The 11582-nt window shown below is 31.4% G+C and overlaps 1 pseudogene; it reads right to left on the reverse strand.

Annotated features, from left to right (window-relative positions):
• Positions 1-604: 604 nt before the first annotated feature.
• Positions 605-1591, reverse strand: LOC107894716 (F-box/kelch-repeat protein At5g60570-like; annotated as a pseudogene).
• Positions 1592-11582: the final 9991 nt, after the last annotated feature.

Raw genomic sequence — 11582 nt, forward strand, 5'->3', positions numbered from 1 at the left:
TGTTTTGTTGCTACTTTCTTGTTTTTTTTTTCACTATTTTGCTACCATTTCACTATTATGTTGCTACTATTTAGTTGTTATTGTTTGAATATTTTATATTGTTAATTTTGTTACTATTTTAGAGGCATTTGCTTGTTAAGTTGCACCTATCTTAGTCTTATTTAAGTGTGCATATATTTTTAATTTAGGGTCCGTTTGATTGCCTGTAAAATGTTTTCCGTAAAATGATTTCTAGAAAATATTTTACTTTTCTGTAAAATGATTTACTGGAAAATATTTTCTGGTGTTTGATTGAATCTGTGTAAAATATTTTCTACTGTTTGGCAGATTTCCTGAAAATATTTTCCGGAAAAGTTGTTTTTACATATATTAATATATATTAATAAATTTTTATATTTTAAATTGTTTTTACATATATTGCAATGACTTATTTATAAATAAATAAATCAAATTAAATATATAATAATACTCAATTATTAAAATATAAAAGCATTGTAAACTACTTCCGAAATTTACTAATTAGTAGTGAATCAATTGTAGTGATCTCCTGATGAAATTACACTTAGCATAAAAGCAATTACAAGAAATGAATTCAATGCCAATGTACAAGATAAATGGAACCAGTCATTACTTGGTATGAGGTTAATGCTTGCAATAGAGGGATCAACACAATCAGTTGGTAACTTTAAGAAATTGATTCGAGGTCAGTTATTCTTCTGAATCATAAAATGGGAAAAAGAACAATAAAATTAATGATATTGAGACAATAAAAATTATAACAGATAGAGGATCGTTGATCTTGGTCTTCCAGATGTCGATGTTTGCACCAAAGATGTGGCAACTCTCATTAACAGCCCATTAGCGCACAATAATACACAAAAGCACCTGCCCGTGCCTTGACAGCAATCACATTCCACTCTTGTCCATCCCTGTTTCCCTCCTCTGGTTTCCAAGAATGCAGAACAATTACCCCATCATCATGCCCTCCATGACCTCCAGCTCCTATTACTAGTAAACTGTTTCCGCAAGCTTTAAATGCCAGCCCCCAACCGTAGGAAGAGTCCGCCCTCACAGAGAGTCTCTTCACAACACTCCATGAGTTATTAACCTTATCATATTTCTTAACTTCATTAGTTGCTTGATCAGTAGACTAAAGCTGATTATTTACAACAGCAACTAAAGGAGGTGAACGCATAGCAGGATGAAACGTACCTGCATCGCGACTAGGGTACATATTTTCTATCCTCCTCCATGACCTTGTCTCAATATTGTACTCTTCACCACAAGTCAAACAATCTGTATGACTTGACATGCCCCCAATCACTTAAAACTTCCCATCTATAAAAAATCTCGAACATAGTTTACGCGGGAAGTTCATGTCGGGCAATGTTTGCCAAGTACCTACTTCAGAATTGTAGAGTTCAGCAGATTGTAGGACATTGCCATTCTTATCACTTCCCCCAGCAACAATGGTTGTCTCCCCAAGGCTGCTAGAACCAAACAGACAACGAGGCAAATTCATTAGGGGGCATTTAGAGCAATTATGGGTAACCAAACTCCATGAAAATGTTATAAATTCGCAGCAGCTCATGATTCTAGTAAACTAACTTGAGAACAATTCCAGAAAACTAACTTTGTGTTATATTGAGAGTCTAACTAGTAGGATAATGGTACATTCTCATTTAATGCTGAATGAATAATCATCATCATTTGGTGCTATCTGTCCCTATCTCTCTTTCATTCAAACATATAAATAGCTCACTTATTTTGATCCATTAATGAAATAAGCCTTGAAAAAAAATCAAATATCAAGAGGGGCAGGGAGCTTACAAAAGGCGATCAGAAACTTTCCATAGCCTTTCCTTTGATACGGAGGAAGGGTAAGGATACATGCCAAATTATATGATTCCTCTTAATGCTTTTCCTGCATGATCAGACACAAACTACTAACTAAGATATTTGTTTGTGTTAGGAAGTACAGTCTAAAACACAAGTAAGAATGAAATGACAAAAAATGATCAGTAACTACAGAAAATTTTAGCAGACATGCTATGAAATGAATAAGCAATTGAAAGCCCCAAATACACGCATATAAACAATAAATTCTACTATTTCAAAGCTCATAATTTGAGGCTACAAAGGCAAGAATTGTTGTATCCACTCCATGCCACATTACTAAATTCCAATTACAAAATATCAGAATGACTACAAACATATAGACACTAGTTGTAAACCTCCACTGCATCAAGTAACAAAAACACACTAAATGTTACCTTAGAAAAAAGTATCCAACCATATGGCAACCTCGATCATCACATTCACATAAAACATAAAATAGAAATAGATCAACATCATAATAAAGGGTCTTGTGGTCAAGGAATAACTTCGCCAAATAACAAAGATTCTGCCCATAAACTTTATTCTGGAATAAATCACAGCCCTTCCCTAATAAGTACAAAAATAAACAGCCTTTTCCTCACATCAATTTTTTCAAGAACAGTTTTTCAATATCTTAAGCAGTTTTTCAAGACCCAAAATGATGGCATACCTTAAGCAGTTTTTCAAGAACAAGAAGAAATGAAAATGATAAAGAAGATAAAGAAGATGTCATACCTTAAGCCAAGACCCTGCGAAGAGGGAGATTTGAGCGAAACGAAACAGCAGCGTGTAATTTTCCTGAAAAGAGAAGATATGAGACGGACACAACTAAGGAAAAATGGAAGATATTATAAAAGATGAAGAAAGGAAGAAGTAGAAGGAGGAAAGTTACTTGGATGAAGAAGGAGAAGGGATGAAGAACGGAAGGAAGACGGAGAAAGTAACCTGGTGAGAGTTGGAAAATGTCTTACAGAAATAAAATCGGTTAGACATTTTCCGTATACTCATGCTCATTTTACCCGTGTTTTGGAGAATGTTTTCCTTCAGGAATTCATTTTCCAGCAAACAAACACCGGAAAATAAGGAAAATATTTTCCGGAAAACATTTTCACCCAATCAAACGGACCCTTATTTTCACTTTGTTGGGAAACATTTATTTTAATGCTTTTAGTATTTTTGATGTATTATATATTTTTAAAAATTATATAAAAAAATTAATACGATTGGGAAGGGCCTGAGTTTTAGCATTTTTATCTGAGCTGGGCCTAGCAATGAGCCTAAAATTTTGATTGGGTTTGGCCCGGCCCATGAACACCTCTAGCCTATACTTAGGTCCATTAAATTAGTTTGTCACTTTTATAACAAGGAATTGTTTGATTATTTAACTAAGTTGTGTTGATTATTTTAATTTTATTTATAAGCATGATTTTGTTAAATGATTTGTTATTTGTATGTTTTAAATTTAGGTTTTGATATGATTGATTGAGCTAGTTACTTCGACGATTTTTATGACACTCTAGATCTAACTAAATTTTTGAATCAATATTAGGGTGTTACAATTTTTTTATAGAAACTAACCCATTCCTTAATTTTTGAAAGTCTTCACAACCAAATAAATTAAAATGTGACCATAAATTTTTCTCACAATTAGGCACTAAATTACATAATTACAAATGTAAAGCTGTGATTATTAGACAAAAAAAATCCTCACGTTAATTTCTATAGACATATATATTTTTTATTTGTAAAATTTCATATATTTATCTTTAACCATGTTTAAAAATGGCGAAAAATAAATATAATTCCATCTATTTGTTGTTTGTGTTTATAAATTTAATAGAACTTTCGATTTTAAAGTCACAACGCACAAGTTTTGATTTATCCAGAATATTTCCACGAGTTTATTCCATAACTGGCAATAATATAACTTCATATTAAATGCAATAATCATATTTATATTCACTTATTAATTGTGTATAAACCTAACCTAATTTCAGTCATCCTTCATATCAAGGTCGCACACTCTAGAAGAAATAAAATCAATTTTATACCATGGAGAGGGCATATTCTACAATACTTACAAGGTGGGCGAAAAAGAAACAGAAATAATGTTTTTATTTCCATCAAAACTTTATTAATTTTCTTTTCATTTTAATGACCGATTCTCATAATATAACAAACCAAGCTGAAACCCTTGATCTTGAATAAGATGATATCACCCTTACAAAATTATTCAACATGTCTCAAGTCATGAATGTTTAATTTGTATGTGAAAAACACTTTTTGATATAAATCAATTACGAGGTGAGGGAATAAGAGGTGCAAGATTGCTTGAAGCAAATGAATGGTCATTTTTGTATGGAGTTTATCACATCTTCACAAAAGTTGATTCATAAAGTTTAGAATGAAACGAACCAAAACATTTATGCTACGATGTTTAAGTAAATGCCAATTAGTCATACCTCAATTGGTATGGGTTTGAATGCGCTAAAAACGTATTATCCTACTATTTATGGGTTAAATAATTCCTAAACATTATATTAAAAACAACCTATAATTAATAAAATTAATAAATTTACCGATTAGTATTTCATTACAATAACAATTAATAAAATGACAATCTTTTTCCTTATTTTACTTTCGTATCCTATATTCCCTCAATAAAGAGGTCGTGCATTCACTAAATTTTAATTTATAATATTATTGTTTCGTTTTGTTTAAAGTCACATATGTACTACCTCTTTTACATTACAATTTTATAATGTTATTAATTATAACATCTTTCTATATTCATTCCTTCTTTTGTTATAATATAATTACAAACATTTTCAAATTGCATTTTATACATATTAAATCATCAAATTTATTGAAAAGACTACACGTCCATCATAGAACAATTCATGCAACCAATGACATAAAAATATTAAATCATATAACTAATTTCATCATTCTTTCCCTTACCTTAACTTATCTGTTCCTTAATATTTTAATAACCCAATCATTTATTTCTTATCATATATAATTAGTAATATTATACTTTTTACAATTATAATATTCATCCTTACAAATAAAAACATTTTCCTCAAAATCAAGACAATTCAAGCCAAAATTCATCGTTATAGTGCAAGAGTTTGTGAGTTATGATTAAGGGTGTTCATAGTTCGGTTAAAACCGAATTAATCGATCGAATAGATTTAATTCGGTTAATCGGCCGGTGACTGAATTTAGTTCGGTTAGAGGTCGATTAATGATTTTTTAAAATTTCGATTATCGGTGAATTCGGTTCGAAATCGGGTAATTAACCAAAATAAATCATATATAATATATTTTTTTATATTAGCAATATATTTTTGAACTATTAAAAAAAGAAAATAAACATTAGTAATGTATTTTTTATATGTTTTATACTTATTTCAACCAAAAGACAAAAACATATAAATTTTGGTTAATTCGGTTAACCGACCGAATTAATCAAAATATTTTGATTCAATTCATGTATTTGAAAAAAAATTCAATTTAGTTAATGGTTAAAAATTCTTACATTTCAAATGATTCGAGTAATAATAATTCGATTCGGTTAATAACCAAATCGACCGTTAAAACAACCCTACTAATGGCTTATGAAAGGAGAAAGAAACATAAAAAATATAAGAAGTCAAATTTTAGAGTTAAATCAGTTTGGATTACAATTACGGGCTTAGAAGAACCAAATCGTGACTCAAGTGGACCACTTATTCAGCTTCTTGAAGACCAGGCCATGAAGCCCAATTGAAGATCTATACATGTACTTAAATTATGTTCTGCCAGTCTTGTTAGTCGCCCAATTTATTTCAGCTTTATTATTTTTGGATTTTATTAGTTGAGTTTTTATTCTTAGTGGAACAATTATGTAAAATTTGGCCCAAGCATTTTGAATATACCCTTGGCCGAATTTAGCATTTTATAGAAGATTTTATGCCTTCTTTCTTTTACTTAGAAGTGATTTTAGGAGTCAAAGATTGTGCACGTTCAAGGTAAGTTGTACTGCGAAAGTTCAACCAATCAAGGTAGAAATTAGAGAATCCCCAGCTTATCGCTTAAATATTGAAGCTGAGGTGGATGGGTGACCTTGGTAGTATGACATAGCACGATCCTTGAAATTTCAGAGATACTTTGATCACGAATTGAAGAATGACAAGCGAAACATCAGGAGATTATCCATGAGTTTCTTCAAGGACGGAGAACTGCTGTATAAGAGAGGTCGAGATTAAGTCCCCTTAAGGTGTGTGAATGCAGAAGAAGCACGAACAATTTTTTCAAAGCTGCATAATGGGGTATGTGGGGCACGCACAAATGAACACATGATGGCTAGGCAAATTATGAAGACTAACTATTTTGGGATGGAAATGGAGCGTGCTTGTCTAGAGTATGTTTGAAAATGTCACAAATTTCAAATTTATGTTGATAGCATCCATAATGCTCTGAGTAATTTGCATTTTGGCTCCACCATGGCTATTTTCGATGTGGGGTATGGACTTGATTAGGCCTATTTCTCCTGATAGCTTTTAATGGAGACATATTCATATTTGTGGTAATTAATCATTTCAAAAAATGGAATGAAATTATGTCATATGCTAATATGACTAGATATTGATACGTAAATTTGTGATGATAAAAATCATTTATAGATACGATTTTCCAAAAAAATTTATTTCACATAATGCCAAAAATAAAAAATAATACATTAATAACTAAACCATGTGCACTGTAATACCTTCTACCCGTATTCGTCGCTGGAATAAGGTACGAGGCATTACCAAATTTTACCGAATAATTTTTTCGTTATTACGAGTTAAATACTATTCATTTATCGAAACATGTCATGACGTCCCTTGGATGGGCCTCTAAAGCCCAAAACATACATCGGGACCAAACCGGGATTAAATCGAAACCATAAGAAAATTTTCACAAAATCCAATTTTTTTTTGAACTCAATATAACCCCTTTATAAATATCTAATCTTCCCTACAATTTTAAACCGAGACCAATCCAACACAACCAATCCATTTCAACGTATTTTCAAGATAGATTTAACGTATTCATAAGATAACCTCATCACATACCAAAACCAAAATTTGTTAGCCATACCAATGACTAACCACACATTCATTTCACATTAACATTTATTTTACTAGCTTATACATGTCATTGATTTCCAAAATAAAGTTTCTTTATATCCCGAGATCTTGACGTTGATAGTGTGATACGTCTCTGACCGAATCCGACCTCCGAGCTCTTAACACTACAAAACAGGGGAAAAAGAAACAGGGTAAGCACTTTGTGCTTAGTAAGTTCATGTAACAAGAATTATACTTACCTAATATTTTCAATACAATGCAATAAACATTCATACACTCATTCAATACATTATTCCCCTATCATGCACAAACTCAACATTCAAATTAGTCAAATAATTTCCATGTATCAATAATATATACCATGATTGATGAGCTCAGCAATACCATGATTTCCATTCCCTTGTTATTTTTCCATATTTATCCCGTTGAACTACTTGGAATTTCAATGGATTTTTAAGGGTACACTTTAGTGTACAGTTCCGGGTCCATCAATTCATATTCATGTGTGCACATTTCCATTTCAGAGAGCACACTCCCACGAACCTTATTCTTACAGCGGGATTACCAGTCCAGGCTAAATCCCCTGCAATGACAATTACTCTAATGAGCTTGGATCTGAATTACTAGTCCAGGCTAAATTCAGACCCTAATTCGGATTACCCGTCCGGGCTAAATCCATTTTCCACATATTCTTCGGGAGGGCTAGATCAGAATAGGATCACCCGTCCGGGCTAGATCCTTTTTACCGTCAATTCCTTTTCAAAGATCCATCGAATTTTCCTTCCATTCAACCAGGATTTCTTCCCCTTTTTATCAAATATATCAATGTTTCATCAATTTTCATACAATTAACATTCAAATCATATTTATATCAATAACAAACATTTCAAGCATTTAAGAATATAATTCAAGTTACACGAACTTACCTCGATACTTGTTCGTAAACAAAAATCTACTAATCCCGAACTTTTTATTTTCTTCGATCTAGCTTCGTATTTGAATTTTCTGGATCTAAATAAATAAATTTAATCATTAATCTAATACATTTCATGTTCATATGTAACATTCTCTATAATTCCATTATTATTTATAATGCATTCAAAGTTGTCTCATTGAGTCATAGTCACTAAATTATTTATATCTTGAGCTACAAAACTTCAAATTAAGATCTGCTAATTTTTCTCGAAACTAGACTCACATATGTTCTTACCATAAAATTTTCAGAATTTTTGGTTTAGCCAATAATTACATTTTATTCTTTAAATTTTCCCCTGTTTCACTGTTTGACAGTTCCGACCCCTCTTCACTAAAAATTAATTATCTCATTGTACAGAATTTCGATGATTTTGTTTCTTTTGAAAATAGACTCATTAAGGATTTTAAACATATAAATTTAAGCCCTAATTATTTTTCTCCAATTTTTGATGATTTTCCAAATTCAGAACAGGGGAACCAGAATTCATTCTGACCTTGTCTCACAAAATCTATTATATCTCATGATTTACAATTCCATTGTTTATACCGTTTCTTTTATAAGAAACTAGACTCAATAAGCTTTAATTTCATATTTTATTCATCCTCTAATTCGATCTCTACATTTTTTGGTGATTTTTCAAATTTGGACTACTGCTGCTGTCCAAAACTGTTTTAGTGCATCATGTTAATTACCATTTTTCCCCTAAGCTTTTAATAAATGATAATTTCATCCCTGCTCAATTAACCTCTCAATTGAGATGATTTTTCTCAATTAACACTTTATTCTATCACTTTAAACTACTTTATAACCTTTGGAAATCAAAATTTTAGCACTAGACTTTAATTCCAAACTTTTTCACAATTAGGTCCTACAAATCAATTTCTATTGAAATTTCCTAATAAAATCATCTCATAAACAAATTAAAGCTTCAATTTCATGCTATTTTAACATAAAATTCCAACACATATTCATAGCAAGTTTCAATTTCATTCATAAAATCAAAAACTAATGAATTTAGTAATAGGACCTAGTTGTAAAAGTCTTAGAAACACAAAAATTACAAGAAAAAGGCAAGGATTAACTCACTTGGTGAAACAATTATGAAGTAACAACTTGAATAAACCCCTAGGACGTTTTTGGCTGATGATAATGAAGAAAATATGAAGAAAATTCTAGATGTTCCAATTTGGTCTCATTTTTATGTTAGTAAAATTTGTTATTTTCCCATTTTACCATTATTTCACTAATTTTCCTGATTTTCTCAGCTTATGTCGCCCAAAATATCTCCTTTTGGCTTATTTAGAATTTATGTCCCTCCTTATTTAACAATTGAGCTATTTAATCCTTCTAATAACTTTTACACCTTTTTCAATTTAGTCCTTTTCACTTAATTGACTACCCAAATATTAAAGTTTTCCAACGAAATTTTAATACCATATTACTGACATTTTATAAATATTTATAAAAATATTTTTGACTCGGTTTTATGAGATCGAGGTCTCGATACCTTGTTTTTACCCAATTTCTTCAATAATTTTTTTTCTAACTAACCATTAAATCGGTAAAATTCTTCTATCTATATTTTCATACGATTTTCCTATCATATCAATATTCATGCAAAAATATTAAAATAAATTTATCTTCAAATTGAATTTGTGGCTACGAAACTACTGTTCCGATAACCTTGAATTTAGGCCATTACAACTCTCCCCCCTTTAAGGATTTTCGTCCTTGAAAATCTTACCAGTAAAGAGGTTCGGGTATTGTTTCCTCATTGCCTCCTCCGATTCCCATGTCGCTTCCTCAATCCCGTGCTTTTGCCATAATACTTTCACCAAATTTATCTTTTTATTTCTAACCTCCTTTATTTCCTGTGCTAATATCTTGACCAGTTCTTCATTGTAAGTCATATCCGGCTAAATCTCCACTTTTGATGGAGAAATAACATGTGAAGGATCTGATCTATACCGTCATAGCATAGACACATGAAAAACATTATGAATTTTATTAAGTTTCGGTGGTAATGCTAATCGATAAGCGACCAGTCCAATTCTTTCTACGATTTCATATGGCCCAATAAATCTTGGACTCAATTTACCCTTTCGACCAAACTGGAGAACTTTCTTCCAAGGAGACACTTTTAGGAATACCTTATCACCCACTTGAAATTCAATCTCTTTTCGTTTAAGATCGGCATATGACTTCTGACGATCGGAAGCTGCTTTTAAACTATCCCGAATCACCTTTACTTTTTCTTCTGTTTCACGGATCAAATCAACCCCATGTATCTTCTTTTCACTGAGCTCTGTCCAATATAATGGTGTTTTACATTTTCTACTATACAAAGCTTCATACGGAACCATTTTAATACTGGACTGATAACTGTTATTGTAAGCAAATTCAATCAAAGGTAAATACTTCTCCTAATTACCTTCAAACTCTAATATACAACATCGGAGCATATCTTCCAATACTTGAATTACAGGCTTAGATTCGCCATCTGTCTGAGGATGAAATGCAGTGCTGAAATGCAATTGAGTACCCAAGGCTTCTTGCAATTTGTCCCAGAAACGAGACGTAAATCTGGGATCTCTATCAGAGATAATGGAGATTGGCACTCCATGTAGCCTAACAATCTCAGATATATACAGTTCAACCAATTTATCTAGAGAATAATCCATACGTACCGGGATAAAATGTGTTGATTTTGTTAATTGATCAACGATCACCCAAATAACATCTTTCTTCTTCGGTGACAATGGTAATCTCGACACAAAATCCATAGTAATTCTTTCCCATTTCCATTCCAATATAGTAATTGGCTGGAGCAATCCCGAAGGTACCTGATGTTTTGCTTTGACCTGTTGACATATCAGACATCTTTATACAAACTCAGAAATATCACGTTTCATACCTGGCCACCAGTACATCTTCTTCAAATCATTTTTCATTTTATTACCTCCAGGATGTACGGACATAATACCACTGTGTGCCTTGTGTAAAATCTTTTGTACAAGCAATGAATTCTTCGGTACACATACTCTGCCTATGAATAATAAACAACTATCAGTCCCAATCTAAAATTCTGAATCATTACCTAACTTTTTAGTAAACAAAAATCTACTAATCCTGAACTTTTTCTTTTCCTCGATCTAGCTTCGTATTTGAATTTTTTGGATCTAGATAAACAAATTTAATCATTAATCTAATACATTTCATGTTCATATGTAACATTCTCTATAATTCCATTATTATTTATAGTGCATTCAAAGCTGTCTCATTGAGTCATAGTCACTAAATTATTTATATCTTGAGCTACGGAACTCCAAATTAAGATCTGCTAATTTTCCCCGAAACTAGACTCCTATCTTCTTACCATAAAATTTTCAAAATTTTTGGTTTAGCCAATAAGTACAGTTTATTCTTTAAAGTTTCCCTTTTTTTACTGTTTGACAGTTCCGAACCCTCTTTACTAAAATTTAATTATCTCATTGTACAAAATTTGGATGATGTTATAGTTTGTTTCTTTTGAAAATAGACTCACTAAGGATTTTAAACATATAAAGTTAAGTCCCTAATTATTTTTCTCAAATTTTTGATAATTTTCCAAA

The sequence above is a fragment of the Gossypium hirsutum genome, chromosome D13, assembly GCF_007990345.1.
Source record: "Gossypium hirsutum isolate 1008001.06 chromosome D13, Gossypium_hirsutum_v2.1, whole genome shotgun sequence".
NCBI lineage: Eukaryota > Viridiplantae > Streptophyta > Magnoliopsida > Malvales > Malvaceae > Gossypium > Gossypium hirsutum.